This window comes from Scyliorhinus torazame, chromosome 11 (assembly GCF_047496885.1).
Source record: "Scyliorhinus torazame isolate Kashiwa2021f chromosome 11, sScyTor2.1, whole genome shotgun sequence".
In the NCBI taxonomy this organism is placed as follows: Eukaryota; Metazoa; Chordata; class Chondrichthyes; order Carcharhiniformes; family Scyliorhinidae; genus Scyliorhinus; species Scyliorhinus torazame.
Window position 1 is genome coordinate 14,439,482 of NC_092717.1, and position 19,788 is coordinate 14,459,269.

Here is a 19,788-nt window from a genome sequence, read left to right on the forward strand (position 1 = left end):
TTTGTGATGCAGGTTTGTTGTTGGTGCAGGTTTGTTGTTGGTGCAGGTTTGTTTGTGATGCAGGTAAGTAGTTGGGGCAGGTTTGTTGTTAGTGCCGGTTTGTTGTTGGTGCAGGTTTGTTGTTGGTGTAGGTTTGTTGTTGCTGCAGGTTTATTGTTAGTGCCGGTTTGTTGTTGGTGCAGGTTTGTTGTTGGAGCAGGTTTGTTGTTGGTGCAGGTTTGTTGTTGGTGGAGGTTTGTTGTTTGTGAAGGTTAATTGTTGGTGCAGGTTTGTTGTTGGTGCAGGTTTGTTGTTGGTGAAGGTTTGTTGTTGGTGCTGGTTTGTTGTTGGTGCAGGTTTGTTGTTGGTGCAGGATTTTTGTTGGTGCAGGTTTGTTGTTGGTGCAGGTTTGTTGTTGGTGCAGGTTTGTTGTTGGTGCTGGTTTGTTGTTGGTGCAGGTTTGTTGTTGGTGCTGGTTTGTTGTTGGTGCTGGATTGTTGTTGGTGCAGGTTTGTTGTTGGTGCAGGTTTGTTGTTGGTGCAGGTTTGTTGTTGGTGCAGGTTTGTTGTTGGTGCTGGTTTGTTGTTGGTGCAGGTTTGTTGTTGGTGCAAGTTTGTTGGTGCAGGTTTGTTGTTGGTGCAGGTTTGTTTGTGATGCAGGTTTGTTGTTGGTGCAGGTTTGCTGTTGATGCACGTTTGTTGTTGGTGCAGGTTTGTTTGTGATGCAGGTGTGTTGTTGGGGCAGATTTGTTGTATGTGCCGGTTTGTTGTTGGCACAGGTTTCTTGTTGATGCAGGTGTGTTATTGGAGGAGGTTTGTTGTTGGTGCAGGTTTGTTGTTGGTGCGGGTTTGTTGTTGGTGCAGGTGTGTTGTTGGTGCAGGTTTGTTGTTGGTGTAGATTTGTTGTTGGTGCAGGTATGTTGTTGGTGCAGATATGTTGTTGGTGGAGGTTTGATGTTGGTGCAGGTTTATTGTTGGTGCTGGTTTGTTGTTGGCGCAGATTTGTTGTTGGTGCAGGTTTGTTGGTAGTGCAGGTTTGTTGTTAGTGCTGGTTTGTTGCTGCAGGTTTGTTGTTCGTGCAGGTTTATTGTTGGTCCAGGTTTGTTGTTGGTGCAGGTTTGTTGTTGATGCAGGTTTGTTGTTGGTGCATATTTGTTCGTGATGCAGATATGTTGGTGGTGCAGGGTTCTTGGTGGTGCAGGTTTGTTTTTGGTGCAGGTTTGTTGATTGTGCAGGTGTGTTGTTGGTGCAGGTTTGTTGTTGGTGGAGGTTTGTTGTTGGTGCAGGTTTGTTGTTGGTGCAGGTTTGTTGTTGGTGCAGGTTTGTTGTTGGTGCAGGTTTGTTGTTGGTGCCGGTTTGTTGTTGGTGCAGGTTTGTTGTTGGTGCAGGTTTGTTGTTGGTGTAGGTTTGTTGTTGGTGCAGGTTTGTTGTTGGTGTCGGTTTGTTTGTGATGCAGGTAAGTAGTTGGGGCAGGTTTGTTGTTAGTGCCGGTTTGTTGTTGGTGTAGGTTTGTTGTTGGTGCAGGTTTGTTGTTGGTGCAGGTTTGTTGTTGGTGTAGGTTTGTTGTTGCTGCAGGTTTATTGTTAGTGCAGGATTGTTGTTGATGCAGGTTTGTTGTTGGTGCAGTTTTGTCGTTGGTTCAGGTTTGTTGTTGGTGTAGGTTTGTTGTTGGTGCTGGTTTGTTGTTGGTGCTGGTTTGTTGTTGGTGCAGGTTTGTTGTTGGTGCAAGTTTGTTGGTGCAGGTTTGTTGTTGGTGCAGGTTTGTTTGTGATGCAGGTTGGTTGTTGGTGCAGGTTTGTTGTTGGTGCAGGTTTGTTGTTGATGCAGGTTTGTTGTTGGTGCAGGTTTGTTTGTGATGCAGGTGTGTTGTTGGGGCATATTTGTTGTTTGTGCCAGTTTGTTGCTGCAGGTTTGTTGTTCGTGCAGGATTGTTGTTGGCACAGGTTTGTTGTTGATGCAGGTGTGTTGTTGGAGGAGGTTTGTTGTTGGTGCAGGTTTGTTGTTGGTGCAGGTTTGTTGTTGGTGCAGGCTTGCTGTTGGTGCAGGTATGTTGTTGGTGCAGATATGTTGTTGGTGGAGGTTTGATGTTGGTGCAGGTTTATTGTTGGTGCAGGTTAATTGTTGGTGCAGGATTGTTGTTGGTGCAGGTTTGTTGGTGGTGCAGGTTTGTTGTTAGTGCTGGTTTGTTGCTGCAGGTTTGTTGTTCGTGCAGGTTTGTTGTTGGTCCAGGTTTGTTGTTGGTGGAGGTTTGTTGTTGGTGCTGGTTTGTTGGTGCAGGTTTGTTGTTGGTGCAGGTTTGTTGTTGGTGCAGGTTTGTTGTTGGTGCAGGTTTATTTGTGATGCAGGTTTGTTGTTGGTGCATATTTGTTCGTGATGCAGATATGTTGGTGGTGCAGGGTTCTTGGTGGTGCAGGTTTGTTTTTGGTGCAGGTTTGTTGTTCGTGCAGGTTTGTTGTTTTGCGCAGGTTTGTTGTTGATGCAGGTGTGTTGTTGGTGCAGGTTTGTTGTTGGTGGAGGTTTGTTGTTGGTGCTGGTTTGTTGGTGCAGGTTTGTTGTTAGTGCAGGTTTGTTGTTGGTGCAGGTTTGTTTTTGGTGCAGGATTGTTGTTGGTGCAGGATTGTTGGTGCAGGTTTGTTGTTGGTGCAGATTTGTTGTTGGTGCAGATTTGTTGTTGGTGCAGGTTTATTGTTAGTGCCGCTTTGTTGTTGGTGCAGATTTGTTGTTGGTGCAGGTTTGTTGTTGGTGCAGGTTTATTGTTTGTGCCGGTTTGTTGTTGGTGCAGATTTGTTTTTGGTCCAGATTTGTTGTTGGTCCAGGTTTGTTGTTGGTCCAGGTTTGTTGTTGGTGCAGGTTTGTTGTTGGTGCAGATTTGTTGTTGGTGCAGGTTTGTTGTTGGTGCAGGTTTATTGTTAGTGCCGGTTTGTTGTTGGTGCAGATTTGTTTTTGGTCCAGATTTGTTGTTGGTCCAGGTTTGTTGTTGGTCCAGGTTTGTTGTTGGTGCAGGTTTGTTGTTGGTGCAGATTTGTTGTTGGTGCAGGTTTGTTGTTGGTGCAGGTTTATTGTTAGTGCCGGCTTGTTGTTTGTGAAGATTTGTTTTTGGTCCAGATTTGTTGTTGGTGCAGGTTTGTTGTTGGTGCAGGTTTATTGTTAGTGCCGGTTTGTTGTTGGTTCAGGTTTATTTTTGGTGCAGGTTTGTTGTTGGTGCAGATTTGTTGTTGGTGCAGGTTTGTTGTTGGTGCAGGTTTATTGTTAGTGCCAGTTTGTTGTTGGTGCAGATTTGTTTTTGGTCCAGATTTGTTGTTGGTCCAGGTTTATTGTTGATGCAGGTTTGTTGGTGCAGGTTTGTTGTTGGTGAAAGTTTCTTGTTGGTGCAGGTTTGTTGATGGTGTTGGTTTATTGTTGGTGCAGGTTTGTTGTTGGTGCATTTTTGTTGTTGGTGCAGGTTTATTGTTGGTATAGGTTTGTTGTTGGTGCAGGTTTGTTGTTGTTGCAGATTTGTTGTTAGTGCAGGTTTGTTGTCGATGCAGGTTTGTTGTTGTTGTAGGTTTGTTGTTGTTGTAGGTTTGTTGTTGTTGTAGGTTTGTTGTAGGTGCAGGTTTGTTGTTATTGCAGGTTTGTTTTTGTTGTAGGTTTGTTGTTGGTGTAGGTTTGTTGTTGGTGCAGGTTTGTTGTTGGTGCAGGTTTGCTGTTGGTGCAGGTTTGTTGTTGGTGCAGGTTTGTTGTTATTGCAGGTTTGTTGTTTGTGCAGGTTTGTTGTTGGTGCAGGTTTGTTGTTGGTGCAGGTTTGTTGTTGGTGCAGGTTTGTTGTTGGTGCTGGTTTGTTGTTGGTGCAGGTTTGTTTGTGATGCAGGTTTGTTGTTGGTGCAGGTTTGCTGTTGATGCACGTTTGTTGTTGGTGCAGGTTTGTTTGTGATGCAGGTGTGTTGTTGGGGCAGATTTGTTGTATGTGCCGGTTTGTTGTTGGCACAGGTTTGTTGTTGATGCAGGTGTGTTGTTGGTGCGGGTTTGTTGTTGGTGCAGGTGTGTTGTTGGTGCAGGTTTGTTGTTGGTGTAGATTTGTTGTTGGTGCAGGTATGTTGTTGGTGCAGATATGTTGTTGGTGGAGGTTTGATGTTGGTGCAGGTTTATTGTTGGTGCTGGTTTGTTGTTGGCGCAGATTTGTTGTTGGTGCAGGTTTGTTGGTGGTGCAGGTTTGTTGTTAGTGCTGGTTTGTTGCTGCAGGTTTGTTGTTCGTGCAGGTTTATTGTTGGTCCAGGTTTGTTGTTGGTGGAGGTTTGTTGTTGGTGCTGGTTTGTTGGTGCAGGTTTGTTGTTGGTGCAGTTTTGTTGTTGGTGCAGGCTTGTTGTTGGTGCAGGTTTGTTGTTGGTGCAGGTTTGTTGTTGGTGCAGGTTTATTTGTGATGCAGGTTTGTTGTTGGTGCATATTTGTTCGTGATGCAGATATGTTGGTGGTGCAGGGTTCTTGGTGGTGCAGGTTTGTTTTTGGTGCAGGTTTGTTGATTGTGCAGGTGTGTTGTTGGTGCAGGTTTGTTGTTGGTGGAGGTTTGTTGTTGGTGCAGGTTTGTTGTTGGTGCAGGTTTGTTGTTGGTGCAGTTTTGTTGTTGGTGCAGGTTTGTTGTTGGTGCAGGTTTGTTGTTGGTGCAGGTTTGTTGTTGGTGCCGGTTTGTTGTTGGTGCAGGTTTGTTGTTGGTGTAGGTTTGTTGTTGGTGCAGGTTTGTTGTTGGTGCAGGTTTGTTGTTGGTGCAGGTTTGTTGTTGGTGTAGGTTTGTTGTTGCTGCAGGTTTATTGTTAGTGCAGGATTGTTGTTGATGCAGGTTTGTTGTTGGTGCAGTTTTGTCGTTGGTTCAGGTTTGTTGTTGGTGTAGGTTTGTTGTTGGTGCTGGTTTGTTGTTGGTGCTGGTTTGTTGTTGGTGCAGGTTTGTTGTTGGTGCAAGTTTGTTGGTGCAGGTTTGTTGTTGGTGCAGGTTTGTTTGTGATACAGGTTGGTTGTTGGTGCAGGTTTGTTGTTGGTGCAGGTTTGTTGTTGATGCAGGTTTGTTGTTGGTGCAGGTTTGTTTGTGATGCAGGTGTGTTGTTGGGGCACGTTTGTTGTTTGTGCCAGTTTGTTGCTGCAGGTTTGTTGTTCGTGCAGGTTTGTTGTTGGCACAGGTTTGTTGTTGATGCAGGTGTGTTGTTGGAGGAGGTTTGTTGTTGGTGCAGGTTTGTTGTTGGTGCAGGTTTGTTGTTGGTGCAGGTTTATTTGTGATGCAGGTTTGTTGTTGGTGCATATTTGTTCGTGATGCAGATATGTTGGTGGTGCAGGGTTCTTGGTGGTGCAGGTTTGTTTTTGGTGCAGGTTTGTTGTTCGTGCAGATTTGTTGTTTTGCGCAGGTTTGTTGTTGATGCAGGTGTGTTGTTGGTGCAGGTTTGTTGTTGGTGGAGGTTTGTTGTTGGTGCTGGTTTGTTGGTGCAGGTTTGTTGTTAGTGCAGGTTTGTTGTTGGTGCAGGTTTGTTTTTGGTGCAGGTTTGTTGTTGGTGCAGGATTGTTGGTGCAGGTTTGTTGTTGGTGCAGATTTGTTGTTGGTGCAGATTTGTTGTTGGTGCAGGTTTATTGTTAGTGCTGGTTTGTTGTTGGTGCAGATTTGTTGTTGGTGCAGGTTTGCTGTTGGTGCAGATTTGTTGTTGGTGCAGGTTTGTTGTTGGTGCAGGTTTATTGTTTGTGCCGGTTTGTTGTTGGTGCAGATTGGTTTTTGGTCCAGATTTGTTGTTGGTCCAGGTTTGTTGTTGGTCCAGGTTTGTTGTTGGTGCAGGTTTGTTGTTGGTGCAGATTTGTTGTTGGTGCAGGTTTGTTGTTGGTGCAGGTTTATTGTTAGTGCCGGTTTGTTGTTGGTGCAGATTTGTTTTTGGTCCAGATTTGTTGTTGGTCCAGGTTTGTTGTCGGTCCAGGTTTGTTGTTGGTGCAGGTTTGTTTTTGGTCCAGATTTGTTGTTGGTGCAGGTTTGTTGTTGGTGCAGGTTTGTTGTTGGTGCAGGTTTATTGTTAGTGCCGGTTTGTTGTTGGTTCAGGTTTGTTGTTGGTGCAGGTTTGTTGTTGGTGCAGAGTTGTTGTTGGTGCAGGTTTGTTGTTGGTGCAGGTTTATTGTTAGTGCCGGTTTGTTGTTGGTGCAGATTTGTTTTTGGTCAAGATATGTTGTTGGTGCAGGTTTATTGTTGATGCAGGTGAATTGTTGGTGCCGGTTTATTGTTGATGCAGGTTAATTGTTGGTGCAGGTTTATTGTTGATGCAGGTTTATTGTTGATGCAGGTTTGTTGTTGGTGCAGGTTTGTTGTTGATGCTGGTTTGTTGTTGGTGCCGGTTTGTTGATGGTGTTGGTTTATTGTTGGTGCAGCTTTGTTGTTGGTGAAAGTTTGTTTTTGATGCAGGTTTGTTGTTGGTGCAGGTTTGTTGATGGTGTTGGTTTATTGTTGGTGCAGGTTTGTTGTTGGTGCATTTTTGTTGTTGGTGCAGGTTTATTGTTGGTATAGGTTTGTTGTTGGTGCAGGTTTGTTGTTGTTGCAGATTTGTTGTTAGTGCAGGTTTGTTGTCGATGCAGGTTTGTTGTTGGTGCAGGTTTGTTGTTATTGCAGGTTTGTTGTTGTTGTAGGTTTGTTGTTGGTGTAGGTTTGTTGTTGGTGCAGGTTTGTTGTTGGTGCAGGTTTGCTGTTGGTGCAGGTTTGTTGTTGGTGCAGGTTTGTTGTTATTGCAGGTTTGTTGTTTGTGCAGGTTTATTGTTGGTGCAGGTTTGTTGTTGGTGCAGGTGTGTTGTTCGTGCAGGTTTATTGTTGATGCATGTTTGTTGTTGGTGCAGGATTGTTGATGGTGTTGGTTTGTTGTTGGTGCAGGTTTGTTGTTGATGCAGGATTGTTGTTGGTGTAGGTTTGCTGTTGGTCCCGGTTTGTTGTTGATGCAGCTTTGTTGGTGATGCAGGTTTGTTGTTGGTGCAGGTTTATTGTTGGTGCAGGTTTGTTGTTGGTGCAGATTTATTGTTGGTGCAGGATTGTTGTTGGTGAAAGTTTGTTGTTGGTGCAGGTTTGTTGTTGATGCAGGTTTGTTGTTGGTGTAGGTTTATTGTTGGTGCAGGTTTGTTCTTGGTGAAAGTTTGTTGTTGGTGCAGGTTTGTTGATGGTGTTGGTTTGTTGTTGGTGTAGGTTTATTGTTGGTGCAGGTTTATTGTTGGTGCAGGTTAATTGTTGGTGCAGGTTTGTTGTTGGTGCAGGTTTGTTGTTGGTGCAGGTTTGTTGTTGGTGCAGGTTTGTTGTTGGTGCTGGTTTGTTGGTGCAGGTTTGTTGTTGGTGCAGTTTTGTTGTTGGTGCAGGCTTGTTGTTGGTGCAGGTTTGTTGTTGGTGCAGGTTTGTTGTTGGTGCAGGTTTATTTGTGATGCAGGTTTGTTGTTGGTGCATATTTGTTCGTGATGCAGATATGTTGGTGGTGCAGGGTTCTTGGTGGTGCAGGTTTGTTTTTGGTGCAGGTTTGTTGATTGTGCAGGTGTGTTGTTGGTGCAGGTTTGTTGTTGGTGGAGGTTTGTTGTTGGTGCAGGTTTGTTGTTGGTGTAGGTTTGTTGTTGGTGCAGGTTTGTTGTTGGTGCAGGTTTGTTGTTGGTGCCGGTTTGTTGTTGGTGCAGGTTTGTTGTTGGTGCAGGTTTGTTGTTGGTGTAGGTTTGTTGTTGGTGCAGGTTTGTTGTTGGTGTAGGTTTGTTTGTGATGCAGGTAAGTAGTTGGGGCAGGTTTGTTGTTAGTGCCGGTTTGTTGTTGGTGTAGGTTTGTTGTTGGTGCAGGTTTGTTGTTGGTGCAGGTTTGTTGTTGGTGTAGGTTTGTTGTTGCTGCAGGTTTATTGTTAGTGCAGGATTGTTGTTGATGCAGGTTTGTTGTTGGTGCAGTTTTGTCGTTGGTTCAGGTTTGTTGTTGGTGTAGGTTTGTTGTTGGTGCTGGTTTGTTGTTGGTGCTGGTTTGTTGTTGGTGCAGGTTTGTTGTTGGTGCAAGTTTGTTGGTGCAGGTTTGTTGTTGGTGCAGGTTTGTTTGTGATGCAGGTTGGTTGTTGGTGCAGGTTTGTTGTTGGTGCAGGTTTGTTGTTGATGCAGGTTTGTTGTTGGTGCAGGTTTGTTTGTGATGCAGGTGTGTTGTTGGGGCACGTTTGTTGTTTGTGCCAGTTTGTTTCTGCAGGTTTGTTGTTCGTGCAGGTTTGTTGTTGGCACAGGTTTGTTGTTGATGCAGTTGTGTTGTTGGAGGAGGTTTGTTGTTGGTGCAGGTTTGTTGTTGGTGCAGGTTTGTTGTTGGTGCAGGTTTATTTGTGATGCAGGTTTGTTGTTGGTGCATATTTGTTCGTGATGCAGATATGTTGGTGGTGCAGGGTTCTTGGTGGTGCAGGTTTGTTTTTGGTGCAGGTTTGTTGTTCGTGCAGATTTGTTGTTTTGCGCAGGTTTGTTGTTGATGCAGGTGTGTTGTTGGTGCAGGTTTGTTGTTGGTGGAGGTTTGTTGTTGGTGCTGGTTTGTTGGTGCAGGTTTGTTGTTAGTGCAGGTTTGTTGTTGGTGCAGGTTTGTTTTTGGTGCAGGTTTGTTGTTGGTGCAGGATTGTTGGTGCAGGTTTGTTGTTGGTGCAGATTTGTTGTTGGTGCAGATTTGTTGTTGGTGCAGGTTTATTGTTAGTGCTGGTTTGTTGTTGGTGCAGATTTGTTGTTGGTGCAGGTTTGTTGTTGGTGCAGATTTGTTGTTGGTGCAGGTTTGTTGTTGGTGCAGGTTTATTGTTTGTGCCGGTTTGTTGTTGGTGCAGATTTGTTTTTGGTCAAGATTTGTTGTTGGTCCAGGTTTGTTGTTGGTCCAGGTTTGTTGTTGGTGCAGGTTTGTTGTTGGTGCAGATTTGTTGTTGGTGCAGGTTTGTTGTTGGTGCAGGTTTATTGTTAGTGCCGGTTTGTTGTTGGTGCAGATTTGTTTTTGGTCCAGATTTGTTGTTGGTCCAGGTTTGTTGTCGGTCCAGGTTTGTTGTTGGTGCAGGTTTGTTTTTGGTCCAGATTTGTTGTTGGTGCAGGTTTGTTGTTGGTGCAGGTTTGTTGTTGGTGCAGGTTTATTGTTAGTGCCGGTTTGTTGTTGGTTCAGGTTTGTTGTTGGTGCAGGTTTGTTGTTGGTGCAGATTTGTTGTTGGTGCAGGTTTGTTGTTGGTGCAGGTTTATTGTTAGTGCCGGTTTGTTGTTGGTGCAGATTTGTTTTTGGTCCAGATTTGTTGTTGTTCCAGGTTTATTGTTGATGCAGGTTTGTTGGTGCAGGTTTGTTGTTGGTGCAGGTTTGTTGTTGCTGTAGGTTTATTGTTGGTGCAGATTTGTTGTTGGTGAAAGTTTGTTGTTGGTGCAGGTTTGTTGTTGGTGAAAGTTTGTTGTTGGTGCAGGTTTGTTGATGGTGTTGGTTTGTTGTTGGTGCAGGTTTGTTGTTGGTGAAAGTTTGTTGTTGGTGCAGGTTTATTGTTGATGCAGGTGAATTGTTGGTGCCGGTTTATTGTTGATGCAGGTTAATTGTTGGTGCAGGTTTATTGTTGATGCAGGTTTATTGTTGATGCAGGTTAATTGTTGGTGCAGGTTTGTTGTTGGTGCTGGTTTGTTGTTGGTGCAGGCTTGTTGTTGGTGCAGGTTTGTTGTTGATGCTGGTTTGTTGTTGGTGCCGGTTTGTTGATGGTGTTGGTTTATTGTTGGTGCAGCTTTGTTGTTGGTGAAAGTTTGTTTTTGATGCAGGTTTGTTGTTGGTGCAGGTTTGTTGATGGTGTTGGTTTATTGTTGGTGCAGGTTTGTTGTTGGTGCATTTTTGTTGTTGGTGCAGGTTTATTGTTGGTATAGGTTTGTTGTTGGTGCAGGTTTGTTGTTGTTGCAGATTTGTTGTTAGTGCAGGTTTGTTGTCGATGCAGGTTTGTTGTTGGTGCAGGTTTGTTGTTATTGCAGGTTTGTTGTTGTTGTAGGTTTGTTGTTGGTGTAGGTTTGTTGTTGGTGCAGGTTTGTTGTTGGTGCAGGTTTGCTGTTGGTGCAGGTTTGTTGTTGGTGCAGGTTTGTTGTTATTGCAGGTTTGTTGTTTATGCAGGTTTATTGTTGGTGCAGGTTTGTTGTTGGTGCAGGTGTGTTGTTCGTGCAGGTTTATTGTTGATGCATGTTTGTTGTTGGTGCAGGATTGTTGATGGTGTTGGTTTGTTGTTGGTGCAGGTTTGTTGTTGATGCAGGATTGTTGTTGGTGTAGGTTTGCTGTTGGTCCCGGTTTGTTGTTGATGCAGCTTTGTTGGTGATGCAGGTTTGTTGTTGGTGCAGGTTTATTGTTGGTGCAGCTTTGTTGTTGGTGCAGATTTATTGTTGGTGCAGGATTGTTGTTGGTGAAAGTTTGTTGTTGGTGCAGGTTTGTTGTTGATGCAGGTTTGTTGTTGGTGTAGGTTTATTGTTGGTGCAGGTTTGTTCTTGGTGAAAGTTTGTTGTTGGTGCAGGTTTGTTGATGGTGTTGGTTTGTTGTTGGTGTAGGTTTATTGTTGGTGCAGGTTTATTGTTGGTGCAGGTTAATTGTTGGTGCAGGTTTGTTGTTGGTGCAGGTTTGTTGTTGGTGCAGGTTTGTTGTTGGTGCAGGTTTGTTGTTGGTGCTGGTTTGTTGTTATTGTAGGTTTGTTGTTGGTGAAAGTTTGTTGTTGGTGCAGGTTTGTTTTTGGTGCTTGTTTGCTGTTGGTGCTGGTTTGTTGTTGATGCAGGTTTGTTGTTGGTGAAAGTTTGTTGTTGGTGCAGGTTTGTTGATGGTGCAAGTTTATTGTTGGTGCAGGTTTGTGGTTGGTGAAAGTTTGTTGTTGGTGCAGATTTGTTGTTGATGCAGGATTGTTGTTGGTGTAGGTTTGCTGTTGGTCCCGGTTTGTTGTTGATGCAGCTTTGTTGGTGATGCAGGTTTGTTGTTGGTGCAGGTTTATTGATGGTGCAGGTTTGTTGTTGGTGCAGATTTATTGTTGGTGCAGGTTTGTTGTTGGTGAAAGTTTGTTGTTGGTGCAGGTTTGTTGTTGATGCAGGTTTGTTGTTGGTGTAGGTTTATTGTTGGTGCAGGTTTATTGTTGATGCAGGTTAATTGTTGGTGCAGGTTTGTTGTTGATGCATGTTTGTTGTTGGTGCTGGTTTGTTGTTGATGCAGGTTTTTTGTTGGTGCAGGTTTGTTGTTGTTGCATGTTTGTTGTTGGTGCTGGTTTGTTGTTGATGCAGGTTTTTTGTTGGTGCAGGTTTGTTGTTGGTGCTAGTTTGCTGTTGGTGCCGGTTTGTTGTTGATGCAGGTTTGTTGTTGGCGAAAGTTTGTTGTTGGTGCAGGTTTGTTGATGGTGCTGGTTTGTTGTTATTGTAGGTTTGTTGTTGGTGCTGGTTTATTGTTGGTGCAGGTTTGTTGTTGATGCAGATTTGTTGTTGGCGCAGGTTTGTTGTTGATGCATGTTTGTTGTTGGTGCAGGTTTGTTGTTGGTGTAGGTTTGTTGTTGGTGAAAGCTTGTTGTTGGTGCAGGTTTGTTGATGGTGTCGGTTTGTTGTTGGTGTAGGTTTATTGTTGGTTCAGGTTTATTGGTGGTGCAGGTTTGTTGTTGGTGCAGGTTTATTGTTGATGCAGGTTTGTTGGTGCAGGTTTGTTGTTGGTGCAGGTTTGTTGTTGCTGTAGGTTTATTGTTGGTGCAGATTTGTTGTTGGTGAAAGTTTGTTGTTGGTGCAGGTTTGTTGTTGCTGTAGGTTTATTGTTGGTGCAGGTTTGTTGTTGGTGAAAGTTTGTTGTTGGTGCTGGTTTGTTGTTGTTGCAGGTTTGTTGTTGGTGAAAGTTTGTTGTTGGTGCAGTTTTGTTGTTGGTGAAAGTTTATTGTTGGTGCAGGTTTGTTGTTGTTGCAGGTTTGTTGATGGTGTTGGTTTGTTGTTGGTGCAGGTTTGTTGTTGGTGCAGGTTTGTTGTTGGTGAAAGTTTGTTGTTTGTGCAGGTTTATTGTTGATGCAGGTTAATTGTTGGTGCAGGTTTATTGTTGATGCAGGTTTATTGTTGATGCAGGTTAATTGTTGGTGCTGGTTTATTGTTGGTGTAGGTTTATTGTTGGCGCAGGTTTGTTGTTGGTGAAAGTTTGTTGTTGGTGCAGGTTTGTTGTTGGTGCATTTTTGTTGTTGGTGCAGGTTTATTGTTGGTGTAGGTTTGTTGTTGGTGCTGGTTTGTTGTTGGTGCAGGTTTGTTGTTGGTGTAGGTTTGTTGTTGGTGCTGGTTTGTTGTTGGTGCATTTTTGTTGTTGGTGCAGGTTTATTGTTGGTGTAGGTTTATTATTGGTGCAGATTTGTTGTTGGTGAAAGTTTGTTGTTGGTGTAGGTTTGTTGTTGGTGCAGGTTTGTTGTTGGTGTAGGTTTGTTGTTGGTGCTGGTTTGTTGTTGGTGCATTATTGTTGTTGGTGCAGGTTTATTGTTGGTGCAGGTTTGTTGTTGGTGCAGGTTTGTTGTTGGTCCAGGATTGTTGTTAGTCCAGGTTTGTTGTTGGTGCAGGTTTGTTGTTGGTGCAGGTTTGTTCTTGGTCCAGGTTTGTTGTTAGTGCCGGTTTGTTGTTGGTGCAGGTTTGTTGTTGGTGCAGGTTTGTTGTTGGTCCAGGTTTGTTGTTGGTGCAGGTTTGTTGTTGGTCCAGGTTGTTGTTGGTCCAGGTTTATTGTTGGTGCAGGTTTGTTGTTGCTGTAGGTTTATTGTTGGTGCAGATTTGTTGTTGGTGAAAGTTTGTTGTTGGTGCAGGTTTGTTGTTGCTGTAGGTTTATTGTTGGTGCAGGTTTGGTGTTGGTGAAAGTTTGTTGTTGGTGCAGGTTTGTTGATGGTGTTGGTTTGTTGTTGGTGCAGGTTTGTTGTTGGTGCAGGTTTGTTGTTGGTGAAAGTTTGTTGTTTGTGCAGGTTTATTGTTGATGCAGGTTAATTGTTGGTGCCGGTTTATTGTTGATGCAGGTTAATTGTTGGTGCAGGTTTATTGTTGATGCAGGTTTATTGTTGATGCAGGTTAATTGTTGGTGCTGGTTTATTGTTGGTGTAGGTTTATTGTTGGCGCAGGTTTGTTGTTGGTGAAAGTTTGTTGTTGGTGCAGGTTTGTTGTTGGTGCTGGTTTGTTGTTGGTGCAGGTTTGTTGTTGGTGTAGGTTTGTTGTTGGTCCAGGTTGTTGTTGGTCCAGGTTTATTGTTGGTGCAGGTTTGTTGTTGGTGGAGGTTTGTTGTTTGTGTAGTTTAATTGTTGGTGCAGGTTTGCTGTTGGTGCAGGTGTGTTGTTGGAGGAGGTTTGTTGTTGGTGCAGGTTTGTTGTTGGTGCAGGTTTGTTGTTGGTGCAGGCTTGTTGTTGATGCAGGTTTTTTGTTGGTGCAGGTTTGTTGTTGGTGCTAGTTTGCTGTTGGTGCCGGTTTGTTGTTGATGCAGGTTTGTTGTTGGCGAAAGTTTGTTGTTGGTGCAGGTTTGTTGATGGTGCTGGTTTGTTGTTATTGTAGGTTTGTTGTTGGTGCTGGTTTATTGTTGGTGCAGGTTTGTTGTTGATGCAGATTTGTTGTTGGCGCAGGTTTGTTGTTGATGCATGTTTGTTGTTGGTGCAGGTTTGTTGTTGGTGTAGGTTTGTTGTTGGTGAAAGCTTGTTGTTGGTGCAGGTTTGTTGATGGTGTCGGTTTGTTGTTGGTGTAGGTTTATTGTTGGTTCAGGTTTATTGGTGGTGCAGGTTTGTTGTTGGTGCAGGTTTATTGTTGATGCAGGTTTGTTGGTGCAGGTTTGTTGTTGGTGCAGGTTTGTTGTTGCTGTAGGTTTATTGTTGGTGCAGATTTGTTGTTGGTGAAAGTTTGTTGTTGGTGCAGGTTTGTTGTTGCTGTAGGTTTATTGTTGGTGCAGGTTTGTTGTTGGTGAAAGTTTGTTGTTGGTGCTGGTTTGTTGTTGTTGCAGGTTTGTTGTTGGTGAAAGTTTGTTGTTGGTGCAGTTTTGTTGTTGGTGAAAGTTTATTGTTGGTGCAGGTTTGTTGTTGTTGCAGGTTTGTTGATGGTGTTGGTTTGTTGTTGGTGCAGGTTTGTTGTTGGTGCAGGTTTGTTGTTGGTGAAAGTTTGTTGTTTGTGCAGGTTTATTGTTGATGCAGGTTAATTGTTGGTGCAGGTTTATTGTTGATGCAGGTTTATTGTTGATGCAGGTTAATTGTTGGTGCTGGTTTATTGTTGGTGTAGGTTTATTGTTGGCGCAGGTTTGTTGTTGGTGAAAGTTTGTTGTTGGTGCAGGTTTGTTGTTGGTGCATTTTTGTTGTTGGTGCAGGTTTATTGTTGGTGTAGGTTTGTTGTTGGTGCTGGTTTGTTGTTGGTGCAGGTTTGTTGTTGGTGTAGGTTTGTTGTTGGTGCTGGTTTGTTGTTGGTGCATTTTTGTTGTTGGTGCAGGTTTATTGTTGGTGTAGGTTTATTATTGGTGCAGATTTGTTGTTGGTGAAAGTTTGTTGTTGGTGTAGGTTTGTTGTTGGTGCAGGTTTGTTGTTGGTGTAGGTTTGTTGTTGGTGCTGGTTTGTTGTTGGTGCATTATTGTTGTTGGTGCAGGTTTATTGTTGGTGCAGGTTTGTTGTTGGTGCAGGTTTGTTGTTGGTCCAGGATTGTTGTTAGTCCAGGTTTGTTGTTGGTGCAGGTTTGTTGTTGGTGCAGGTTTGTTCTTGGTCCAGGTTTGTTGTTAGTGCCGGTTTGTTGTTGGTGCAGGTTTGTTGTTGGTGCAGGTTTGTTGTTGGTCCAGGTTTGTTGTTGGTGCAGGTTTGTTGTTGGTCCAGGTTGTTGTTGGTCCAGGTTTATTGTTGGTGCAGGTTTGTTGTTGCTGTAGGTTTATTGTTGGTGCAGATTTGTTGTTGGTGAAAGTTTGTTGTTGGTGCAGGTTTGTTGTTGCTGTAGGTTTATTGTTGGTGCAGGTTTGGTGTTGGTGAAAGTTTGTTGTTGGTGCAGGTTTGTTGATGGTGTTGGTTTGTTGTTGGTGCAGGTTTGTTGTTGGTGCAGGTTTGTTGTTGGTGAAAGTTTGTTGTTTGTGCAGGTTTATTGTTGATGCAGGTTAATTGTTGGTGCCGGTTTATTGTTGATGCAGGTTAATTGTTGGTGCAGGTTTATTGTTGATGCAGGTTTATTGTTGATGCAGGTTAATTGTTGGTGCTGGTTTATTGTTGGTGTAGGTTTATTGTTGGCGCAGGTTTGTTGTTGGTGAAAGTTTGTTGTTGGTGCAGGTTTGTTGTTGGTGCTGGTTTGTTGTTGGTGCAGGTTTGTTGTTGGTGTAGGTTTGTTGTTGGTCCAGGTTGTTGTTGGTCCAGGTTTATTGTTGGTGCAGGTTTGTTGTTGGTGGAGGTTTGTTGTTTGTGTAGTTTAATTGTTGGTGCAGGTTTGCTGTTGGTGCAGGTGTGTTGTTGGAGGAGGTTTGTTGTTGGTGCAGGTTTGTTGTTGGTGCAGGTTTGTTGTTGGTGCAGGCTTGTTGTTGGTGCAGGTGTGTTGTTGGTGCGGGTTTGTTGTTGGTGCAGATTTGTTGTTGGTGCAGGTATGTTGTTGGTGCAGATATGTTGTTGGTGGAGGTTGATGTTGGTGCAGGTTTATTGTTGGTGCTGGTTTGTTGTTGGCGCAGGTTTGTTGTTGGTGCAGGTTTGTTGGTGGTGCAGGTTTGTTGTTAGTGCTGGTTTGTTGCTGCAGGTTTGTTGTTCGTGCAGGTTTGTTGTTTTGCGCAGGTTTGTTGTTGATGCAGGTGTGTTGTTGGTGCAGGTTTGTTGTTGGTGGAGGTTTGTTGTTGGTGCTGGTTTGTTGGTGCAGGTTTGTTGTTAGTGCAGGTTTGTTGGTGCAGGTTTGTTGTTGGTGTAGGTTTGTTGTTGGTGTAGGTTTGTTGTTGGTGCAGTTTTGTTGTTGGTGCAGGTTTGTTGTTGGTGCAGGATTGTTGGTGCAGGTTTGTTGTTGGTGTAGGTTTGTTGTTGGTGCAGATTTGTTGTTGGTGCAGGTTTGTTGTTGGTGCAGGTTTATTGTTAGTGCCGGTTTGTTGTTGGTGCAGATTTGTTTTTGGTCCAGATTTGTTGTTGGTCCAGGTTTGTTGGTGGTCCAGGTTTGTTGTTGGTGCAGGTTTGTTGTTGGAGCAGGTTTGTTGCTGGTGTAGGTTTGTCGTTGGTGCCGGTTTGTTTGTGACGCAGGTTTGTTGTTGGTGCAGGTTTGTTGTTGATGCAGGTTTGTTGTTGGTGCAGGTTTGTTTGTGATGCAGGTAAGTATTTGGGGCAGGTTTGTTGTTAGTGCCGGTTTGTTGTTGGTGCAGGTTTGTTGTTGGTGTCGGTTTGTTGTTGCTGCAGGTTTATTGTTAGTGCCGGTTTGTTTTTGGTGCAGGTTTGTTGTTGGAGCAGGTTTGTTGTTGGTGAAAGCTTGTTGTTGGTGCAGGTTTGTTGATGGTGTCGGTTTGTTGTTGGTGTAGGTTTATTGTTGGTTCAGGTTTATTGGTGGTGCAGGTTTATTTGTTGGTGCAGGTTTATTGTTGATGCAGGTTTGTTGGTGCAGGTTTATTGTTGGTGCAGGTTTGTTGTTGCTGTAGGTTTATTGTTGGAGCAGATTTGTTGTTGGTGAAAGTTTGTTGTTGGTGCAGGTTTGTTGTTGCTGTAGGTTTATTGTTGGTGCAGGTTTGTTGTTGGTGAAAGTTTGTTGTTGGTGCAGGTTTGTTGATGGTGTTGGTTTGTTGTTGGTGCAGGTTTGTTGTTGGTGCAGGTTTGTTGTTGGTGAAAGTTTGTTGTTTGTGCAGGTTTATTGTTGATGCAGGTTAATTGTTGGTGCCGGTTTATTGTTGATGCAGGTTAATTGTTGGTGCAGGTTTATTGTTGATGCAGGTTTATTGTTGATGCAGGTTAATTGTTGGTGCTGGTTTATTGTTGGTGTAGGTTTATTGTTGGCGCAGGTTTGTTGTTGGTGAAAGTTTGTTGTTGGTGCAGGTTTGTTGTTGGTGCTGGTTTGTTGTTGGTGCAGGTTTGTTGTTGGTGTAGGTTTGTTGTTGGTGCTGGTTTGTTGTTGGTGCATTTTTGTTGTTGGTGCAGGTTTATTGTTGGTGTAGGTTTGTTGTTGGTGCTGGTTTGTTGTTGGTGCAGGTTTGTTGTTGGTGTAGGTTTGTTGTTGGTGCTGGTTTGTTGTTGGTGCATTTTTGTTGTTGGTGCAGGTTTATTGTTGGTGTAGGTTTATTATTGGTGCAGATTTGTTGTTGGTGAAAGTTTGTTGTTGGTGCAGGTTTGTTGTTGGTGCAGGTTTGTTGTTGGTGTAGGTTTGTTGTTGGTGCTGGTTTGTTGTTGGTGCATTATTGTTGTTGGTGCAGGTTTATTGTTTGTGCAGGTTTGTTGTTGGGGCAGGTTTGTTGTTGGTCCAGGATTGTTGTTGGTCCAGGTTTGTTGTTGGTGCAGGTTTGTTGTTGGTGCAGGTTTGTTGTTGGTCCAGGTTTGTTGTTAGTGCCGGTTTGTTGTTGGTGCAGGTTTGTTGTTGGTGCAGGTTTGTTGTTGGTCCAGGTTTGTTGTTGGTGCAGGTTTGTTGTTGGTCCAGGTTTGTTGTTGGTCCAGGTTTATTGTTGGTGCAGGTTTGTTGTTGGTGGAGGTTTGTTGTTTGTGTAGGTTAATTGTTGGTGCAGGTTTGCTGTTGGTGCAGGTGTGTTGTTGGAGGAGGTTTGTTGTTGGTGCAGGTTTGTTGTTGGTGCAGGTTTGTTGTTGGTGCAGGCTTGTTGTTGGTGCAGGTGTGTTGTTGGTGCGGGTTTGTTGTTTTTGCAGATTTGTTGTTGGTGCAGGTATGTTGTTGGTGCAGATATGTTGTTGGTGGAGGTTGATGTTGGTGCAGGTTTATTGTTGGTGCTGGTTTGTTGTTGGCGCAGGTTTGTTGTTGGTGCAGGTTTGTTGGTGGTGCAGGTTTGTTGTTAGTGCTGGTTTGTTGCTGCAGGTTTGTTGTTCGTGCAGGTTTGTTGTTTTGCGCAGGTTTGTTGTTGATGCAGGTGTGTTGTTGGTGCAGGTTTGTTGTTGGTGGAGGTTTGTTGTTGGTGCTGGTTTGTTGGTGCAGGTTTGTTGTTAGTGCAGGTTTGTTGGTGCAGGTTTGTTGTTGGTGTAGGTTTGTTGTTGGTGTAGGTTTGTTGTTGGTGCAGTTTTGTTGTTGGTGCAGGTTTGTTGTTGGTGCAGGATTGTTGGTGCAGGTTTGTTGTTGGTGTAGGTTTGTTGTTGGTGCAGATTTGTTGTTGGTGCAGGTTTGTTGTTGGTGCAGGTTTATTGTTAGTGCCGGTTTGTTGTTGGTGCAGATTTGTTTTTGGTCCAGATTTGTTGTTGGTCCAGGTTTGTTGTTGGTCCAGGTTTGTTGTTGGTGCAGGTTTGTTGTTGGAGCAGGTTTGTTGCTGGTGTAGGTTTGTCATTGGTGCCGGTTTGTTTGTGACGCTGGTTTGTTGTTGGTGCAGGTTTGTTGTTGATGCAGGTTTGTTGTTGGTGCAGGTTTGTTTGTGATGCAGGTAAGTATTTGGGGCAGGTTTGTTGTTAGTGCCGGTTTGTTGTTGGTGCAGGTTTGTTGTTGGTGTCGGTTTGTTGTTGCTGCAGGTTTATTGTTAGTGCCGGTTTGTTTTTGGTGCAGGTTTGTTGTTGGAGCAGGTTTGTTGTTGGTGCAGGTTTGTTCTTGGTGGAGGTTTGTTGTTTGTGTAGGTTAATTGTTGGTGCAGGTTTGTTGTTGGTGCAGGTTTGTTGTTGGTGAAGGTTTGTTGTTGGTGCTGGTTTGTTGTTGGTGCAGGTTTGTTGTTGGTGCAGGATTGTTGTTGGTGCTGGTTTGTTGTTGGTGCTGGTTTGTTGTTGGTGCAGGTTTGTTGTTGGTGCTGGTTTGTTGTTGGTGCTGGTTTGTTGTTGGTGCAGGTTTGTTGTTGGTGCAGGTTTGTTGTTGGTGCAGGTTTGTTGTTGGTGCAGGTTTGTTGTTGGTCCTGGTTTGTTGTTGGTGCTGGTTTGTTGTTGGTGCAGGTTTGTTGTTGGTGCAAGTTTGTTAGTGCAGGTTTGTTGTTGGTGCAGGTTTGTTTGTGATGCAGGTGTGTTGTTGGGGCAGGTTTGTTGTATGTGCCGGTTTGTTGCTGCAGGTTTGTTGTTCGTGCAGGTTTGTTGTTGGCACAGGTTTGTTGTTGATGCAGGTGTGTTATTGGAGGAGGTTTGTTGTTGGTGCAGGTTTGTTGTTGGTGCGGGTTTGTTGTTGGTGCAGATTTGTTTTTGGTCCAGATTTGTTGTTGGTCCAGGTTTGTTGTTGGTCCAGTTTTGTTGTTGGTGCAGGTTTGTTGTTGGTGCAGATTTGTTGTTGGTGCAGGTTTGTTGTTGGTGCAGGTTTATTGTTAGTGCCGGCTTGTTGTTGGTGCAGATTTGTTTTTGGTCCAGATTTGTTGTTGGTGCAGGATTGTTGTTGGTGCAGGTTTATTGTTAGTGCCGGTTTGTTGTTGGTTCAGGTTTTTTGTTGGTGCAGGTTTGTTGTTGGTGCAGATTTGTTGTTGGTGCAGGTTTGTTGTTGGTGCAGGTTTATTGTTAGTGCCGGTTTGTTGTTGGTGCAGATTTGTTTTTGGTCCAGATTTGTTGTTGGTCCAGGTTTATTGTTGATGCAGGTTTGTTGGTGCAGGTTTGTTGTTGGTGCAGGTTTGTTGTTGCTGTAGGTTTATTGTTGGTGCAGATTTGTTGTTGGTGAAAGTTTGTTGTTGGTGCAGGTTTGTTGTTGGTGAAAGTTTGTTGTTGGTGCAGGTTTGTTGATGGTGTTCGTTTGTTGTTGGTGCAGGTTTGTTGTTGGTGAAAGTTTGTTGTTGGTGCAGGTTTATTGTTGATGCAGGTGAATTGTTGGTGCCGGTTTATTG